This window comes from Pongo abelii, chromosome 6, assembly GCF_028885655.2.
Source record: "Pongo abelii isolate AG06213 chromosome 6, NHGRI_mPonAbe1-v2.0_pri, whole genome shotgun sequence".
Lineage (NCBI taxonomy): Eukaryota > Metazoa > Chordata > Mammalia > Primates > Hominidae > Pongo > Pongo abelii.
Window position 1 is genome coordinate 10135724 of NC_071991.2, and position 20296 is coordinate 10156019.

The 20296-nt window shown below is 45.1% G+C and overlaps 1 long non-coding RNA gene across 1 annotated transcript; it reads left to right on the forward strand.

Moving 5' to 3' along the window:
* Positions 1–1150: 1150 nt before the first annotated feature.
* LOC129060588 (uncharacterized) lies at positions 1151–14708 on the forward strand. Its single transcript, XR_008527389.2, has 7 exons — positions 1151–1422; positions 7752–7912; positions 9118–9248; positions 9685–9914; positions 11014–11251; positions 13929–14057; positions 14611–14708. It is a non-coding gene; the product is annotated as an uncharacterized LOC129060588 (long non-coding RNA).
* Positions 14709–20296: the final 5588 nt, after the last annotated feature.

The following is a 20296-nucleotide window of genomic DNA, read 5'->3' on the forward strand; positions in this document are numbered from 1 at the left end:
AATCCCAGCACTTTGGGAGGCCGAGGCAGGCGGATCACTTGAGGTTAGCAGTTTTAGACCAGCCTGACCAACATAGAAAAGCCCCATCTCTGCTAAAAATACAAAATTAGACAGGCAGCAGGGCGTGGTGGCTCACACCTGTAATCCCAACACTTTGGGAGGCCAAGGGAGGTAGATCACAAGGTCAGGAGTTCAAGACTAGCCTGGCCAAGATAGTGAAACCCTGTCTGTATTAAAAATACAAAAATTAGCCGGGTATGGTGGTGGGTGCCTGTAATCCCAGCTACTCTGGAGGCTGAGGCAGGAGAATCGCTAGAACCCGGGAGGCAGAGGTTGCAGTGAGCCGAGATCACTCTACTGCCCTCTGGCCTGGGCAACAGAGTGAGACTCCATCTCAAAAAAAAAAAAAAAAAAAAAAATTAGCCAGGCGTAGTGGCACATGCCTGTAATCCCAGCTACTCTAGAGGCTAAGGCAGGAGAATCACTTGAACCCGGGAGGTGGAGGTTGCAGTGAGCCAAGATCACGCCACTGCACTCCAGCCTGGGCAACAAAGAGAGACTCTGTCTCCAAAAAAAAAAAAAAAAAAAAAAAAAAATTATTTTCACTTTTTCTGGCCAGGAACCTTGCTAGATGCTATAGGTCCAGAAATTAAAAACTGCCCTGCTCTTGAGAAAATAGCAGTTTAGGCCACGTGTGGTGGCTCATGCCTGAAATTCTAGTGCTTTGGGAGGCCGAGGTGGGAAGATTGCTTGAGGCCAGGAGTTCGAGATCAGCCTGGGTAACAGAGTGAGATTCTATGTCTACCAAAAATAAAAAAAAAAATTAACCAGGCATGGTGGTGCAAACTTGTAGTCTCAGCTGTTTGGGAGGCTGAAATGGAGGATCACTTGAACCCAGGAGTTGGAGGCTGCAGTGAACTACAGTCATACCACTGCACTCCAGCCTGGGTGACAGAATAAGACCCTGTCTCTAAAAACAAAACAAAACAAAACAAAACAAAAAAAACAAAAAAAAAAGAAAGAAAGAAAGAGAAGAAAGAAAAGAAATGAGTGTAGAAAGGGATCCTTTAAGATGAAATCGATGCCTCCTCATGGAGTTCTGAGCCCTCAGAAGTGGAAGTCAACTGGAGTGTGCAATTTTCTATCTTTCAGCTAACCCAACAGTTTCTACCTCACCCTCCTGCCTTCCTAGGATTCTGTGCACACACCCACCAGAGTGTTATCACATTGCAAGACAGAACCCGATTGTCTCCTTTATCTCCTCTACCAGACTTTGTGCTCCATCAGTTGAAGAGTAGGATGAAAAAAAAAAAAGGTTATATGAAGATGATGGAATTATAATCAGGCCTTGAAGAATGGAGACAATTCCAGCCATTGTTGCAGATGTGGAGGCTGAAGGACATTCCAATTTGAAGAAACAGAGTAAGTAAAGGCGGGGTGGGGCCAGATCAAAGAAGACATGCAGGCCAGGCACAGTGGCTCCTGTCTGTAATCCCAGCACTTTGGGAGGCCGAGGCAGGCGGATCACTTGAGGTTAGCAGTTTGAGACCAGCCTGGCCAACATGGAGAAACCATGTCTCTACTAAAAATACAAAAATTAGCCGGGCGCGGTGGCTCACGCTTGTAGTCCCAGCACTTTGGGAGGCCGAGGCGTGTGGATCACGAGGTCAGGAGATCGAGACTCTCCTGGCCAAAATGGTGAAACCCCGTCTCTACCAAAAATACAAAAATTAGCTGGGTGCAGTGGCAGGCGCCTGTAATCCCAGCTACTAAGGAGGCTGTGGCAGGAGAATCCCTTGAACCGGGGAGTCGCAAGTTGCAGTGAGCCGAGATCGCGCCACTGCGCTCCAGCCTGAGACAGAGCGAGACTTTGTCTCAAAAAATAAATAAATAGATAAATAAATAAGTAAATAAATAAATAAATAAATGGGTTGTTGATTTGAGATCTTTCTTCTTTTTCACTGTAGGCATTTACAACTATAAATATCCTTCAAAATATTGCTTTAGCTAAATCCTTTAAGTTTTTGGTATATCATTCAGTTTCATTTATCTCCAAGTAGTTTCTAATTTCTCTTGTGATTTCTTTTTTTTTTTTTTTTTTGGAGATGGAGTCTCACTCTGTCACCCACCCAGGCTGGAGTTCAGTGGCGCGATCCCTGCTCGCTGCAACGTCTGCCTCCTGAGTTAGAGCTATTCTCCTGTCTCACCCTCCCAGGTAGCTGGGATTACAGGCATGCACCACCATGCCCAGCCAATTTTGTATATTTAGTAGAGACGGGGTTTCACTATGTTAGCCAGGCTGATTTCGAACTCCCGACCTCAGGTGATGTGCCCACCTCGGTCTCCCAAAGTGCTGGGATTACAGGTGTGAGCCACCGTGTCTGGCCGTGATTTCTTCTTTGACCTATGAGTTATTTAGGACTGCGTTTAATTTCCACATAGTTTTAAATTTCTCAAATTTCTATTATTGATTTATTTTATATTTTATCTTATTTATTTTGAGACAGAGTCTCGCTCTGTCATCCAGGCTGGAGTGCCATGGCACAATCTCAGTTCACTGAGGTTCACTGCAAACTCTACCTTCAAGGTTCAAGCGATTCTTGTGCCTCAGCCTCCCAAGTAGTTGAGATTACAGGCGTATGCCACTTTGCCTGGCTAATGTTTTGTATTTCTAGTAGAGACGAGGTTTCCTCATGTTGGCCAGGCTAGCCTTGAACTCCTGGCCTCAAGTGATCCTCCCGCCTCGGTCTCCCAAAATTTTGTGATTACAGGTGTGAGCCACTGCGCCTGGGCTCTATTATTGATTTCTAATTTTGTTTTATTATGGTTAGAGAACGTACTGTGTATGATTTCAATATTTTTAAATATATTGAGACTTATTTTATGGCCTAACATATAGTTTATTCTGGAGAGTGTCCTTGCGGACTTCAGAAGAATATAGATTATGCAGTTGGCGGGTTGAATATTTTATAGATATCTGTTAGGTCTGGTCAGTTTATACTGTTGTTCAAGTCTTCTATTTCCTTGTTGATCTTCTGCCTAATGGCGTCTCCATTATTGAAACGGGGTATGGAAGTCTCCTATTATTATTACTGACTTGGGCTCTGACATTCAGAGTCTAAAAATGATTAGCCAGCCTAATGAAATCCCCACTGCTTAGGAAGGTAACAGTGAGAGAGAGAAAAGGATGCCATACAGGAGGCTATGTGGGTCATGAAAGATGGAAGAGACAGTGGCCAGTTCCCAGCCAAACTAAAATTCTTAGATTTTCAGTTCCAGCCCACCTATATCCTTATGGTATGTCCAAGCCCTTTTTTTCCCCTAAAATTTGCAGTTAGCTCTTGTTTCTTGCAAATGAAATACCAAACTACTCTAACAAGCGCAGAATTCTATTCCAGGAGCGGGGTTGCAAGCAACAGAATCTCCAAAGAGGCATGGAATCTTCATAGTAACACAGTGGAGAGGGAGTCAGAGATGATCTCCATGTCCCTGAATGGGAGGTTAGAAGTCCATGGACTGATAAAACAGTTCATAAAGTCTTAGTATTCAGATACTATGTCCTTTGAAAGTAAAGTTTTGGGCTGGGCGCATTGGCTCACGCCTGTAATCCCAGCACTTTGGGAGGCTGAGGTGGGCAGATCACAAGGTCAAAAGATCAAGACTATCCTGACCAACACGGTGAAACCCCATCTCTACTAAAAATATAGAAATTAGCCGTGCGTGGTGGTGCGTGCCTGTAGTCCCAGCTACTCCGGAGGCTGAGGCAGGAGAATTGCTGGAACCCGGGAGGTAGAGGTTGCAGTGAGCCGAGATCGTGCCACTGTACTCCAGCCTGGAGACAGTAAGACTCCATCTGAAAAAAAAAAAAAAAAGGTAAAGCTTTGGTGGATTTTATTGCTGCTTCTCTAGAGCGCATTAGAACCACCTGGAAAACTTTAAAAAGCATGGATGTCCAGGTTGTATCCCAGAGGTTCTGATTTAATTGTTCTGGGGCAGGGCCAGGGCAGCAAGATTTTTCATATCTCCCTGGTTGACCCTAACCTACATCAAAGTTGAGAAGCACTGCTGCAGAGACATTCTAAAGAAATAAGGAGGATAAAGATGGAGTTACATGGACATTTTTCAAAACATTATGTGATTTGCCTTAAGAAGGGACACATTTTTTTATGACAGTGAGCTAAAGAGTTGAAAAATAAGAAAAAAGGACAGGCGTGATGGCTCAGGCCTGTAATCCCAGCACTTAGGGAGGCTGAGTGGTGAGGATTGCTTGAGGCCAGGAGCTTGAGATCAGGCTGGGCAACATAGTGAGACTCTAGAACTACAGTTTTTTTTTTTTTTTTTTCCGATTAGCTGGGCGTAGTGGCACTCACCTGTGGTCCCAGCTACTCAAGAGGCTAAGGTGGGAGGGTCACTTGAGCCTGGGAGATCAAGGCTGCAGTGAGCCATGATCATGCCACTGCACTCCAGCCTGGGCGACAGAGTGAGACCTTGTCAAAAAAAAAAAAAAAAAAGGAGAAAGAAAGAGAGAGAGAGAAGAAGGAAGGAAGGAAGGAAAGAAGGAAGGAAATGAAAAAAAAAAGGAGGAACTAGGATGACTGGGTAGAATCAGAAAACAACATTCAGCCGGGCACAGTGGCTCATGCCTGTAATCCCAGCACTTTGGGAGGCCTAGGCAGGTACACCACCTGAGGTCAGGGGTTTGGGACCAGAATGGCCAACATGGTGAAACCCCGTCTCTACTAAAAATACAAAAATTAGCTGGGCATGGTGGCGTGCGCCTGTAATCCCAGCTACTTGGGAGGCTGAGGCAGGAGAATCGCTTGAACCTGGGAGGTGGAGGTTGCACTAAGCCGAGATGGCACCACTGCACTCCAGCCTGGGCAACAGAGCAAGACTCCATCTCAAAAAAAAAAAAAAGGAAAGAAAACAACATTCAAGGCCATTCTGTATACCAGCAAAAAGAAACACATCTTTGTTGTTGTTTTGACTTTTTTTTGACAGAGTCTAACTCGTTCACCCAGGCTGGAGTTCAGTGGCACCATCACAGCTCACTGCAGCCTCTACCTCCTGGGCTCAAGGGATCCTTCCACCTCAGCCCCCAAAGTAGCGGGGAATACAGGCACACGTCACCATGCCTGGCTAATTTTTTTATTTCTTTGTAGAGTCGAGATCTTGTTATGTTGCCTAGGCTGGTCTTGAACTGCTGGCCTCTGGCGATCCTCCCACCTTGGCATCTAAAAGTGCTGGGTACTTTGGGACATGAGCCACTGTACCTTACCAAAAAACACATTTACTACTGTCAGCCAGGGATTGGAAAAGACTAAAAATTAGATCTCTAAAGTGAATATTGACTACATTCAACTTATGTTGAGTGTTGGGTTTACCAGTGTTTATTTATTTATTTATTTATTTATTGAGACAGAGTCTCACCTTATCACCCAGGCTGGAGTGCAGTGGCACGATCTCAGCTCACTGCAACCTCCACCTCCCAGGTGCAAGCGATTCTCCTGCCTCAGACTCCTGAGTAGCTGGGATTACAGACTTGTGCCACCACGCCTGGCTAATTTTTGTATTTTCAGTAGAGACATGGTTTCACCATGTTGGCCAGGCTGGTCTCGAACTCCTGACCTCAAGTGATCTGCCCACCTCAGCCTCTCAAACTGCTGGGATTACTGGCGTGAGACACTGCGTCCAGCCCAGTGTTCATTTATTTTTACGCATCATAATCAACAGGTATGATATAGAGTATTTATATATTTAAAAATATATTATAAAATTTACCTGCCAAATATTTTATAATAAAAAAAGATACTGTAGGCCGGGCACGGTGGCTCATGCCTGTAATCCCAACACTTTGGGAGGCTGAGGTGGGTGGATCACGAGGTCAGGAGATCGAGACCATCCTGGCTAACATGGTGAAACCCTGTCTCTACTAAAAATACAAAAAATTAGCTGGGCGTGGTGGCGGGCGCCTGTAGTCCCAGCTACTTGGGAGGCTGAGGCAAGAAAATGGCATTAACCCAGGAGGCGGAGTTTGCAGCGAGCCGAGATTGCGCCACTGCACCACAGCCTGGGCGACAGCACAAGACTCTGTCTCAAAAAAAAAAAAAAAAGATAATGTAAATTGACAAATCACAGCATTTGCTAAGTTCACAACTGTGCTGGCTTTCTGTAGTTAACATTAAGATTTTGATTATCAAAGACTGAAATCCTGGAGGTTGGAAGAGCAATATCTTGAGGGCATGGGGCTTCCTAGTCCCCTGGGTCCCTCCAAGTAATTTCTCTGGTATTCATGATTGCTAAGCAAATGTGATGAGTCACTTCCTAATGAGGAACATCTGATCACAGGAATTTGGAAATATCATGAAACCATGGATGGTGTGCAAAATCCAAGTAGGGAAAAGAGGAATTAGAGGCTAATTTTCTAGGCAGCTGTTACAGGAGTAACTATGTGGACTCGAATCCTGTGGGGTTGTAATCAAGGAGGACAGACCAAATCAAGGATAGAACATTCATTTCCTTCCTCCCTCTTCCCTCCCTTCATTTCTCTTTGTCTCTCTCCCTCTCTCCACCCCATTCCCTCATTTCCCTTCTCCTGTACATGGCCTGGTTGATCATACTTTTTTTTTTTTTTTGAGACGGAATCTCGCCTTGTCACCCAGGCTAGAATGCAGTGGAATAATCTCAGCTCACTGCAACCTCTACCTCCCGGGTTCAAGCGATTCTCCTGCCTCAGCCTACCAAGTAGCTGAGATTACAGGCGCATGCCACCATGCCCGGCTAATTTTTATATTTTTAGTAGAGACAGGGTTTTGCCATGTTGACCAGGCTGGTCTTGAACTCCTGACCTCAGGTGATCTGCCCGCCTTGGCCTCCCAAAGTGCTGTGATTATAGACGTAAGCCACCATGCCCTGCCAATACTGGTTGTTGAAATACTGAAAAGCTTTCCTAGCAGTTGGTAAATTGCTGCCAACAGCCTCCTGAGTTCCCCACCCCATCCACTTGCCTCCAGGCCCCCAGACCTCCCTCTCCTTATTTTTATTTTTTATTTTTTGAGACGGAGTTTTGCTCTGTCATCCAAGTTGGAGTGCAGTGGCGCGATCTTGGCTCACTGCAATCTCTGCTTCCTGGGTGCAAGAAATTCTCCTGCCTCAGCCTTCTGAGTAGCTGGGATTACAGGTGCACACCACCACGCCTGGCTAGCTTTTTTAGTAGAGATGGGGTTTCACCATGTTGGCTAGGCTGGTCTTGAACTCCTGACCTCAAGTGATCAGCCCACCTCAGCCTCCCAAAGTGCTGTGATTACAAGCATGAGCCACCATGCCGGCCAGACCTCCCTCTCTTTCAGCAACTAAAGAGTTAATCCCCAGCATAGCTGTTGATCTCCAGGAACAGGACTTAGTGCTAAAGTCAGTGTCTGTTCTAAATGGCTGCCGGCCATGTGGTAACCAGCTGTGAAATATTTTGAATATCACCCCTGGCTGTGGCCACAAAAAGGCAAAAGCCAAGTAGGTGTGGTACATTTGCTGCAAGAAATGGCCTAACACACTGAGTTGAGGTTTTGGCTTCTGTTTGAAGTAGTGGCAGGAACAGAGCAGACGGGCGGGCCTGTGTTCAGCTTGGTTTGTAAAGCAAGATAATTCCTTAGCTTAATGAACAAAGATCTAAGTCAAGCCAGCACACTACATAGTCACAGTCCCTCTAGCCTTAACCAACCCTGAGTAAGTTTCTCTCTTTTTTTTTTCCGTAGAGATGGGATCTCACTCTGTTGCCCAGGCTGGTCTCCTCCTGCCTTGGCCTCCCAAAGTGTTGGTACAAGCGTGAGCCACCGTGCCTGGCCCTGAATAAGTTTCTTGACCCAGAGTTCCTGAAGAGGAGGATGGGAACCTTGGAGGCTGTTTCTCCAGGCTGGTTAGTACCAAAGATTGACAGGACTTGAAAAATAATGGAGGATTACCTTGGGCTTAATTACGTGGGTACTTGATATGTTGTCTTCAGTTTAGAGAAAGGGTCTCATTCTGTTGCCAACAGTGGAGTACAGAGGCACAACCACAGCTCACCACAGCCTCAAACCCACAGGCACAGATGGGCACAGTGGCTCATGCCTGTAATCCCAGCAGTTTGGGATGCCAACGTGGGTGGATCACCTGAGGTCAAGAGTTCGAGACCAGCCTGACCAACACGGTGAAACCCCGTCCCTACTAAAAAAAAAAATACAAAAATTAGGGCATGGTGGCGGGCACCTGTATTCCCAGCTACTCGGGAGGCTGAGGCAGGAGAATTGCTTGAACCCAGGAGGCAGAGGTTGCAGTGAGCCGAGATCACACCATTGCACTCCAGCCTGGGCAACAGAGAGACTCTGTCTCAAAACAAATCAAAACAAACAAACCCAAACAAACAAATAAAAAACTGCAGGCACATGCCACTGAACCTGGCTAATTTTTTTTAATTTTTTTAAAAGAGATGGGGTCTCACTATGTGGCCCAGGCTGGTCTCCAACTCCTGGCACCAAGCAATTCTCCCTCCTTAGCCTCCCAAAGTGCTGGGATTATAGGCATGAACCATTGCACCTGGCCTGTGTTTCTGTTTACCTATCCCAGCTATTTATCTTCACCTGGAAGTGGTAGCAGTATCCCTTCACAGGGACCTAGTCCACTTTACCTAGGGACCAGCCATCTAGGTTTGCCTGAAACTGTTATTTGGGCACTGAAAGTTCTGCATCCTAGGAAGCCCCCAGGTCCCTGGCAAACTGGGATGGTTGATCACACTAACTGACTCCTCTGTAGGATGGCATCCTGATCGTCATTGACGATATCATGCTGATTTGCCTTGGACTTGAGGAAGTATCAAAGATCCTCCATGTCTTGTTGAGACATGGATGTAATGGGGTTGTGAGATGTAAGTGGCAGAAAAGCAAGGACCTGCCACATCAGTAGAGTTCTTAGAAAATCATTAGTAATGAATAGTAAGTTGTAATGAATATTCATTAGTAATGAATAATAATTAGCAATGAATATTCCTTAGTAATATAAGATCTTCTTCAAAATGTGGGGGATGGGGGGGCAGAGAATGAAGGACAAATTACTGCATTTTATTTATTTTATTTTTTGAGACAGGGTCTTGCTCTGTCACCCAAGCTGGAGTACAGTGGCATGATCATGGCTCACTGCTGCCTCGACCTCCAGGGCTCAAGTGATCCTCCCACCTCAGCCTCCCACCTCAGCCTCTGGAGTACCTGGGACCACAGGTACACACCACCACACCCAGCTAATTTTTATTTCTTTTTAAAAATTATTATTATTATTTTTGTTTGTTTGTTTGAGACAAAGTTTCGCTCTGTCATCCTGGCTGGAGTGCAGTGGCGCGATCTCGGCTCACTGCAAGCTCCACCTCCTGGGTTCACGCCATTCTCCTGCCTTAGCCTCCCGAGTAGCTGGGACTACAGGCGCCTGCCACCACGCCCAGCTAATTTTTTTGTATTTTTAGTAGAGGCAGGGTTTCACCGTGTTAGTCAGGATGGTCTCAATCTCCTGACCTCGTGATCCATCTGCCTCAGCCTCCCAAACTGCTGGGATTACAGGTGTGAGCCACTGCGCCCGGCCTTAAAAATTATTTATTAATTAAAAAATTTTTTTTCTTTGCAATCATTTGTCACAGTCATATTATTTTTAAATTATTTGTAGAGATGTGGGTCTCCCTGTGTTGCCCATGCTGGTCTCGGACTCTGGAGCTCAAGTGATCCTGCCTTGGCCTCCCAAAGGGCTGGAATTACAGGAATGAGCCACTGCATCAGGCCAACTTGCTACATTTTATACTTTCAACTAATAAGGAATTCTGGAAGCAGCATCTACCTCTATTTTAGCAGGGCTTTTTTCACTGCAAGAAACAAAAAAGTTCACTCAACAAAGCTCAGGTAAGAGAAAGAGATAGATAAGGGAGACCAGATCTCTTAGAACTAAGTCATAGTGGAATCAGAATTCATGTAGGTTGAAACCCAAGGAAGTTCTGAGTCCAGGAAAACTCTAGGTGCTTCACAATAGGAATTGGCGAATGGGCCGGGCGCGGTGGCTTACAACTGTAATCCCAATGCTTTGGGAGGCTGAGGCGGGCAGATCAGAAGGCCAAGAGATGGAGACCATCCTGGCTAACGGTGAAACCCCATTTCTACTAAAAATACAAAAAAATTAGCTGGGTGTGGTGGCACGTGCATATAGTCCCAACTACTAGGGAGGCTGAGGCAGGAGAATCGCTTGAACCTGGGAGGCAGAGGTTGCAGTGAGACGAGATCGTGCCACTGCTCTCCAGCCTGGGCAACAGAGCGAGACTCCATCTCAAAAAAAAAAAAAAAGGAATTGGTGAATGTTCCCTCTCCCTCCAAGTGTCAATGTGATTTAGCCACTACCTACCACTTGTTAGTGTTTGTCTCCTTCTACCTGATTCCACATTTCTCACCTAAAAGGCTCAAGAAAGAAAATCTGATTAATTTATCTTTTCATATTTATTTTTTTTTTAAGATGGAGTTTCGCTCTTGTTGCCCAGGCTAGAGTGCAATGGCGCGATCTCAGCTCACTGCAACCTCTGCCTCCCGGGTTCAAGCAATTCTCCTGCCTCATCCTCCTGAGTAGCTGAGATTACAGTCATGCGCCACCACCACCCGGCTAGTTTTGTATTTTTAGCACAGACGGGGTTTCTCCATGTCGGTCAGGCTGGTCTTGAACTCCCAACCTCAGGTGATCTGCCCGCCTTGGCCTCTCAAAGTGCTGGGAATACAGGCATGAGCCACCGCGCCCAGCCTATCTTTTCATTTTTTAAAACTTATGTTTTAGGTTGGGGTTTGTTTTGTTTTGTTTGGAAACAGGGTCTCACTCTGTTGCCCAGGCTGCAGTAGTGCAGTGGCATGATCATGGCTCACTGCAGCCTTCAACTCCTGGGCTCAAACAATCCTCCCACCTCAGCCTCCCTAGTAGCTGGCTACCACACTGGCTAATTATTTTACTTTTTATTTTTTGTAGTGATGGAGTCTTGTGTTGCCCAGCCTGGCGTCTAACTCCTGGCCTCAAGTGATCTTCCTGCCTTGGCCTCCCAAAGTGCTGGAAGTATAGGCATGAGCTACCACGCCCAGCCAAATTTGTGTCTTATTTTTAATAAAGTTGGACGTGGTCGTAATTTAAAGAGTTAAATACTTCCAAAGGCATGTTAGAAAAAAGAGAAGATCCTTTTCAACTCTCCTCCATTTTCAGCTCCTCAGAAGTAAGCATTTTTTCAGTTCTTATAGCTGATCCTTTTGTTATTTGGTTTATATTTATATGTCTAAATAATACAGTTATGTCTTTAGCTCGTTTTTTTTCCCCAGTATTACCTATTATCTATTAACTTACCGTGTGGACAATGAGGGTTAGCTCTCTTTCACTTCCCAGTCACACACACACACACACACACCAGGCACACACACACACACCAGTCACACACACACACCAGTCACACACACACACACACACACACACACTTCCCATCCCACCATCCTCTGAACACAGACAGTCCCCCAATTTAGGATGGTCTGACTTAATGATTTTCTTAACTCTACAATGAGTTAATCAGGACACAGTCCCATCATAAGTCAGGGAGCTAGGGTGGTTTGACTTAAGGATTTTCTTGAATTTATAATGAATTAATCAGGACACAGTTCCATCATAAGTCAGGGAGCCTCTGTATTTGTCATTTTAGTTAGAAAGAGATTTAGGATTTTATGTATGTGTATGTATATATATATACACACATATATATGTGTATATATATATATACACACACATATATACGTATATGTGTGTAAGTATGTGTGTGTGTGTATATATATATATATCGAGAGAGAGAGAGAGAGAGATGGAGTTTCGCTCTTGTCACCCGGGCTGGAGTACAATGGTACAATCTCGGCTCACTGCAACCTCCGCCTCCTGGTTTCAAGCGATTCTCCTGCCTCAGCCTCCCAAGTAGCTGGGATTACAGGCGCCCACCGCCACACCCAGCTAATTTTTTTTTTTGTATTTTTAGTAGAGACGGGGTTTCACTATGTTGGTCAGCCTGGTTTCGAACTCCTGACCTCAGGCGAGCCACCTGCCTCGGCCCCCCAAAGTGCTGGGATTACAGGTGTGAGCCACCGTGCCTGTCCTAGGGTTATATTTTTATAAGTGTATATATGCTATTCATAATTGAGCCATTTGTTTCCCTTGGAGTTAATAATTGCCTTATCTTTTGGTTTGCTGATGTTTCTAGGTATTAATCCTAATTGAATCCCTGCTGTAAAATAAGTCTTCTCATTATGTTCAAACATACAGAGTAGATTGTCACAGGGCAGTGAAGGCATATTGCTGCACCTGCCAGGTGAAGGTAAATTATTAGGTCTTCAGTCAGTTTCATCTTCTTGAAGGAATCCCTCCAAGAACCTTCTGATTTGTTGTTGTTTTTTTTTTTTACCTTTTTAAAAATCTTATTGCCTGCTCTCTGTGAAACCTACCTTCTGATATTCTCTACTTTTGACTAGCTGCTTTCTAGGGCAGCAACTCAGCTGTCATTTTGGGGTTTCCTCTCACTATTACCCTAAGGACTCCCTTCGTCTTTGTTGAATTGGATACCCTCACTCATGGATCCCAAGTCTTCTTTCTTGCTTTATCCCTTTACGTAGGTGGTGTACTCTACTGATAGCTTCCTGAGAATGTTCAGGAAATGTTCAAGACTGTGTAGCAGAGAATGTGACTAATTCCACCAGTATCCTTCCATTCTTCCATAGTAACAGAGTTTTTATCTAGGCATAAAACCATCCAAAGGCCAGGCACTATGGCTCACACCTGTAATCCCAGCACTTTGGGAGGCCAAGGCAGTAGGATCACTTGAGCCCAGGAGTTCAAGACCAGCCTGGGTAACATAGGGAGACTCTGTCTCTACAAAAAATGAGAAAATTAGCTGGGTATGGTGGCATGCGCCTATAGTCTCAGCTACTCCAGCAGCTGAGCTGGGAGGATCACTTGAGCCCAGGAGGTCCAGGCTGTAGTGAACCATGATTGTGCCACTGCACTCCAGCCTGAGCAACAGAATGAGACACTGTCTCAAAAAAAAAAAAAAAAAAAAAAAAGATAATTCAAAATAAAGTCTATATTTCTGCACTTTCCACCCTACCTTGTAGCTTGGTGTGGCCGTGTGACCAAATTCTGACCAATGGGATGCAAGGAGAAGTGAAAGTTCTTCGGAAGAACTTTCTGAAGAAATAGCTGGCACATGCCCCTGGTGCCTTCTTCATCATCTCTTCTATCACCCAGTGTCTGGTGCTCACATGCTGCCATCCTATCCATGAAGATGAGGGCCACACCCTGGGTGTTGCAGAGTTGGGGCTGGAATGAACTTGGGTTGCTGAGAGTTTCATGGAACAGAGCCACTGTACTGACCTAGATTTTTTTTTTTTTTTTGAAACGGAATCTCACTCTGTCACCCAGGCTGGAGTGCGGTGGCCTGATCTCGGCTCACTGCAACCTCCACCTCCTGGGTTCAAGCGATTCTCCTGCCTCAGCCTCCCGAGTAGCTGGGACTACAGGCGCGAGCCACCACGCCCTGCTAATTTTTTGTATTTTTAGTAGAGATGGGGTTTCACTGTGTTAGCCAGGATGGTCTCGATCACCTGACCTCGTGATCTGCCCTCCTCAGCGTCCCAAAGTGCTGGGATTACAGGCATCAGCCACCATGCTTGGCCACTGACCTAGACTTTTATGTCAGAGAGAAAGAAAATTGTAACTATTGTCTTAGGTTTTCTGTCACTTGCATCTGAACCTTGAATTACTGAAAATGTCTTTATTCTAGAATAATTCATAGTTGTAGATTGGCCGTGGATGGAATTACTTGTTGAAAATGATTTCCTTCAAATTTTTTTTCTGTTTTGTAGAGTCAGAACCTCAAAATGTCACCCAGGCTGGTCTTGAACTCCTAGCCTCAAGTGGTCCTCCTACCTCAATCTCCCAAAGTGCTGGGATTACAGGCCTGGGCCACCATGCCTGGCCTTTCCTATAAAATTGTGAGTGCAATGCACCTTGTCCTTCTACCTTCCAGGGTTGCTATTAAAAATCCTAATATAGGTCATTTGTTTGTACTCTTAGGAACTTGTAAGATTTTTTTTTTATCTCCACCATTCTAAATTTTACAAGGATATGCTTTGGTGAGGTTCTTGGGTTTTTTGTTTGTTTTTTGAGATAGAATCTCGCTCTGTCGCCAGGCTGGAGTGCAGTGGCGCGATCTCGGCTCACTGCAACCTCTGCTTCCCAGGTTCAAGCCATTCTCCCGCTTCAGCCTCCGGAGTAGCTGGGACTACAGGCGCCCGCCACCATGCCGGGCTAATTTTTGTATTTTTAGTAGAGACGGGGTTTCACCATGTTGGCCAGGCTGGTCTCGAATTCCTGACCTCGTGATCCATCCGCCTCGGCCTCCCAAAGTGCCGGGATTATAGGCGTGAGCCACCGCGCCCAGCCGGTTCTTGGTTTTTATCAGTTATATCATGGCACTTGATAGATCTTGGTTTTTAGTTTGTTTTTTGTTTGTTTGTTTGAGATGGTTTCGCTCTTGTCACACAGGCTGGAGTGCAGCGGCGCAATCTCAGCTCACTGCAACCTCTCCTTCCTGGGTTCAAGCAATTCTCCTGCCTCAGCCTCCTGAGTAGCTGGGATCACAGGTGCGCGCCACCATGGCAAGCTAATTTTTATACTTTTTTTTTTTTTTTTTTTTTTTTTTTGAGACAGAGTCTCGCTCTTTTGCCCAGGCTGGACTGCAGTGGCGCCATCTCGGCTCACTGCAAGCTCCGCCTCCCGGGTTCACGCCATTCTCCTGCCTCAGCCTCTCGAGTAGCTGAGACTACAGGCGCCCGCCACTGCACCGGGCTAATTTTTTGTATTTTTAGTAGAGACAGAGTTTCGCCATGTTAGCCAGGATGGTCTCGATCTCCTGACGTCGTGATCCGCCCGCCTCGGCCTCCCAAAGTGCTGGGATTACAGGCGTGAGCCACCGCGCCCGGCCTAATTTTTATACTTTTAGTAAAGACGGGGTTTCACCATGTTGGCCAGGCTGGTCTGGAACTCCTGACCTCAGGTGATCCACCTGCCTCAGCCTGCCAAAGTGCTGGGATTACATGTGTGAACCAGCACACCTGACTAAGGTCTTGTTAATCTAGAAACTCATGCCCTTTAATTCTGGAAAATTTTGCTAAATTTTTCAGTAATATTTTTCCCCTCCATTTTTTCTCTTCTCTCCTTCTGTAACCTCTATTATTTATATATTAGATCTACTGAACTGTTCTTTTATTTACCTTTAATCATTTTTTTACCTCATATTTTAAACTGCTTTTTGCAAGATTTCTCCAATTTTATCTTCCAACCATTCAACTGAGGTTTTCATGTTTATATTTTTAATTTCCAGGATTTCTTTCTTGTTCTCTGAATATTCCTTTTTTTCTGTTTTTTTTTGTTTTGTTTTGTTTTGTTTTGTTTTGTGTTTTTGACGGAGTCTTGCTCTGTCACCCAGGCTGGAGTGCAATGCCAAGATCTGGGCTCACAGCAACCTCCGTCTCCTGAGTTCAAGCAATCCTCCTGCCTCAGCCTCCCAAGTAGCTGGGATTACAGGCTCCCACTACCACGCTCGGCTAATTTTTGTATTTTTAGTAGAGATGGGATTTCGCCATGTTGACCAGGCTGGTTTCGAACTCCTGACCTCAGGAGATCCACCTGCCTCGGCCTCCCAAAGTGCTGGGATTACAAGCGTGAGCCACTGCACCCAGCCTGAATATTCCTTTTGAAAGAACGTCCTGTCTATATTTCATGAAAATGGTATCTTATCTCTCTAAGGATATTAATTATGGTGGGTTTTGGGTAAAATTTTCTTCTCTTTACATAGTATCTGTTTCTTTCCAGTTGCTTCTCTTTGTTTTTGTTTTTCTTTTTAAGACAGGCTCTTGCTCCTGGGCTATGTGATCCTCCCACCTCAGCCTCCCGAGTAGCTGGTACTACAGGCGTGTGCCACCATACTTGGCTAATTTATTTATTTATTTTTTAATTTTTGTAGAGATAGGGGGTCTCACTTGTTGTCCAGGCTCGTCTTGAATTACTGGGATCAAGCAGTCCTCCTGCCTCAGCCTCCAAAGCTGAGATTACAGGTGTGAGCTACCATGCCCCGTTCTGTATATGCCACAATTTCTTTATCCACTCATCTGTCAATGGACATTTAGATTATTTCTACCTTTAGGCTATCATGGATGGTGCTGCTATGAACTTTCGTGTACAAGTTTTGGTTTGAATAGTTGTTTTAAATTCCTTAGGGTATATAACTAGGAGTGAAACAGCTGAGTCATATAGTAATTCCATATTTAACTTTTTTTTTTTTGAGACAGAGTCTCACTGTGTCACCTAGGCTGGAGTGCAGTGGCGTAATCTCGGCTCACTGCAACCTCTGCCTCCCTGGTTCAAGCAATTCCCCTGCCTCAGCTTCCCAAGTAGCTGGGATTACAGGCGTACACCACCACACCCGGCTACTTTTTTTTTTTTTTTTTTTTTTTTGTATTTTTAGTAGAGATGGGGTTTCACCATGTTGGCCAGACTGGTCTCAATCTCCTGACCTCAGGCAATCTGCCCGCCTTGGCCTCCCAAAGTGCTGGGATTACAGGCGTGAGCCACTGTGCCTGGCCTCTATGTTTAACTATTTGAAGAACTGGTAAACTGCTTTCTATGGCAGCTGCACCATTTTTCATTTCCACCAGCAATGTACAAGGGTTCCAATTTCTCTACATCCTCACCAACAATTGCCAGTTTTCCCTTTTTGATTACAGCCATCCTAATGGATGTGAAGTGGTATCTCATCCATGGCTTTGATTGCATTTCCTAATGACTAATGATGTTGAGCATCTTTTTGTGTGCTTATTGGCCATTTGTGTTTCTTTGGAGAAATATCTGTTCAAGTCCTTTGTCCCTAACTCCCGCTTTGTTCAAGGGTCAACTGTAATTGCAAAATCCAGTGTCATGAAGCTCTTGCCCTATGGTTTATTCTAAATCTTTCTTAGTTTTAGGTCTGACATTTAGGTCTTTTATCCATTTTGAGTTAATTTTTGTATATGGTGTTAGGTAAGAGTTCCACTTCATTCTTTCACATGTAGATATGCAGTTATCCCAATACCATTTGTTGAAAAGACAGTTTTTTGTTTTGTTTTGTTTTTTTGAGACGGAGTCTTGCTCTGTCACCCAGGCTGGAGTACAGTGGCACAATCTAGGCTCACTGCAACCTCCGCCTCCCAGGTTCAAGTGATTCTCCTGCCTCAGCCTCCCGAGTAGCTGGGAAGACAAGCACGTGCCACCACACCTGGCTAATGTTTGTTTTTTTTTTTTTTTTTTTTTTTTTTAGTAGAGGCAGGGTTTCAGCATGTTGGTCAGGCTGGTCTTGAACTCCTGACCTCAAATGATCCACCCACCTCGGTCCCCCAAAGTGCTGGGATTACAGGCATGAGCCACCATGCCCGGGCCTATATGTCTGTCTTTATGCCAGTACCATGCTGTTTTGATCACATGGCTTTGTAATAAGTTTTGAAATCAAGAAGTGTGAGTCCTCCAATTTTGTTAGTCCCTTTTTTTTTTTTTTGAGACGGAGTTTCGCTCCTGTTGCCCAGGCTGGAGTGCAATGGCACGATCTTGGCTCACTGCAACCTCCGCCTCCCGGGTTCAAGCGATTCTCCTGCCTCAGCCTCCCGAGTAGCTGGGATTACAGGCATGCACCACCATGCCCGCCTAATTTTGTGTATTTTTAGTAGAGATGGGGTTTCACCATGGCCAAGCTGGTCTTGAACTCCTGACCTCAGGTGATCTGCCCACCTCGGCCTCCTAAGAGTGCTGGGATTACAGGCGTGAGCCACCGTGCCCAGCCTGTTAGTCTTTTCAAATAGTGTTTTGGCTATTTGGAGTCCCCTGAGATTTCATAGAAATTTTAGCATGGGCTTTTCTATTTCTGCAGAACACATCATTGGGATTTTGAAAGAGATTGCACTGAATCTGTAGATCACTTTGTTGGTTTTTGTTTGTTTGTCTGAGACAGAGTCTCGCTCTGTCACCCAGGCTGGAGTACAGTGGTGCGATCTCGGCTCACTGCAACCTCCTCCTCCCAGGTTCAAGCGATTCTCCTGCCTCAGCTTTCTGAGTAGCTGGGATTACAGGTGCATGCCACCATGCCTGGATAATTTTTGTATTTTTAGTACAGACAGGGTTTCTCCATGTTGGCCAGGGTGGTCTCGAACTCCTGACCTCAGGTGATCCGCCCACCTACACCTCCCAAAGTGCTGGGATTACAGGAGTGAGCCACTGAGCCCGGCTCTGAATCTGTAGATCACTTTGGTTAGTATTCACATCTTAACAATATTAACTCTTCCAATTCATGAACTGGGATGTGTTTCCATAAATTTTTGTCTTCTTTAATTTCTTTCAGCAATGTTGTATAGTTTTCATTGTATAAGACTTTCACCTCCTTGGTTAAATTAATTCCTAAGTATTTTATTATGTGTGATGCTATTGTAGATGTAATTGTTTTTATGTTTTGTGGGTTTTTTTTGTTTGTTTGTTTTTTGAGATGGAGTCTCACTCTGTCACCCAGGCTGGAGTGCAGTGGCACGATCTCTGCCCACTGCAGCCTCCACCTCCCAGGTTCAAGCAATTCTCCTGCTTCAGCCTCCCAAGTAGCTGGGACTACAGGCATAGGCCACCACGCCCGACTAATTTTTGTTTTTTTTTTTTAGTAGAGTCGAGGTTTCACCATGTTGGCCAGGCTGGTCTCGAACTCCTGACCTCAAGTGATCTGCCCGCCTCGGCCTCCCAAAGTGCTGGGATTACAGAGGCGAGCCACCACACCTGGCCAATGTAATTGTTTTTGTAATTTCCTTTTGACATTGATCATATTTAATGTATAGAAGTGCAACCAATGTTTGTGTGAGTCTAATGCCTTTTTTTTTTTTTTTAATTTAGAGACGGGTCTCACTATGTTGCCCAGGCTGTAATACAGTGACTATTCACAGGTGTGACCCCACTGCTGATCAGCACAGGAGTTTTGACTTGCTCCATTTCCAGCCTGGGCAGGTTCAACCCTCCTTAGGCAACCTGGTGGTCCCTCGCTCCTGGAAGGTCAGCACATTGTTGTTGAACTTAGGGCAGACACCCAATCAGCAGAGCGCACTACAACCCAGGACTTCTGGGCTCAAGCAATCCTTCTGCCTCAGCCTCCTGAATAGCTGTGACTACAGGTGCACACCACCATATCTGGCTCTAATGTGTTTTAAAACTGACATTCAGGCAGGGCACAGTGGCTCACGCCTATAATCCCAGCACTTTGGGAGGCTGAGGTGGGTGGATCACGAGGTCAGGAGTTTGAGACCAGGCTGACCAACATGGTGAAACCCCGTCTGTACTAAAAATACAAAATTAGCCGGGTTTGGTGGCGGGTGCCTGTAATCCTAGCTACTTGGGAGGCTGAGGCAGGAGAATCACTTGAACCCCAAAGGTAGATGTTGCAGAGAGCAGAGATCGTGCCATTGAACTCCAGCCTGGGCAACAAGACCAAAACTCCATCTCAAAAAAAATTTAAAAAAATAAAATAAAATAAAATAAAATAAAACTGATTTTCAGTCAATATCCTTATTTTTAACCTCTACCTTTACCCCAGATGTATTATACCTGTTGCCACCAATTCCTGAGGGGGCCACCTGAAGTTGTCTCACAGCTCACTGGTGTTCTGTTCATCTGTGGGTTTTGGGTTTTTATCAGTCTTTTTTCATTTTTCCAATATTTTAAAAAATAGAGACAGGGTCTCGCTATATTGCCTAGGCCTCCTGCCTCAGCCTCCCGAGTAGCTGGGATTATAGGTGCACACCACTGTGCGTAGCTCTATAAATCATTTTTATACTTTCTACTGTTATGTCTTCAAGTTCATAATATTCTCTTCTGTAGTATCTAGTCTGCTGTTAGTCCCATCCACTGTACTTTTCATCTCAGACATTCCAGATTTCATTTCCGGAGGATAGACTTGGGCATTTTTATTTTTTTTATTTAATTTTTTTTTTTTTTGAGGCAAAGTCTTCTCTGTCACCCAGGGTGGAGTGTAGTGAAATGATCTTGGCTCACTGCAACCTCCACCTCACTGATTCAAGTGATTCTCGTGCCTCAGCCTCCTGAGTAGCTGGAATTACAGGTGTGTGCCACCACGCCCGGCTAATTTTTATATTTTTAGTAGAGACGGGGTTTC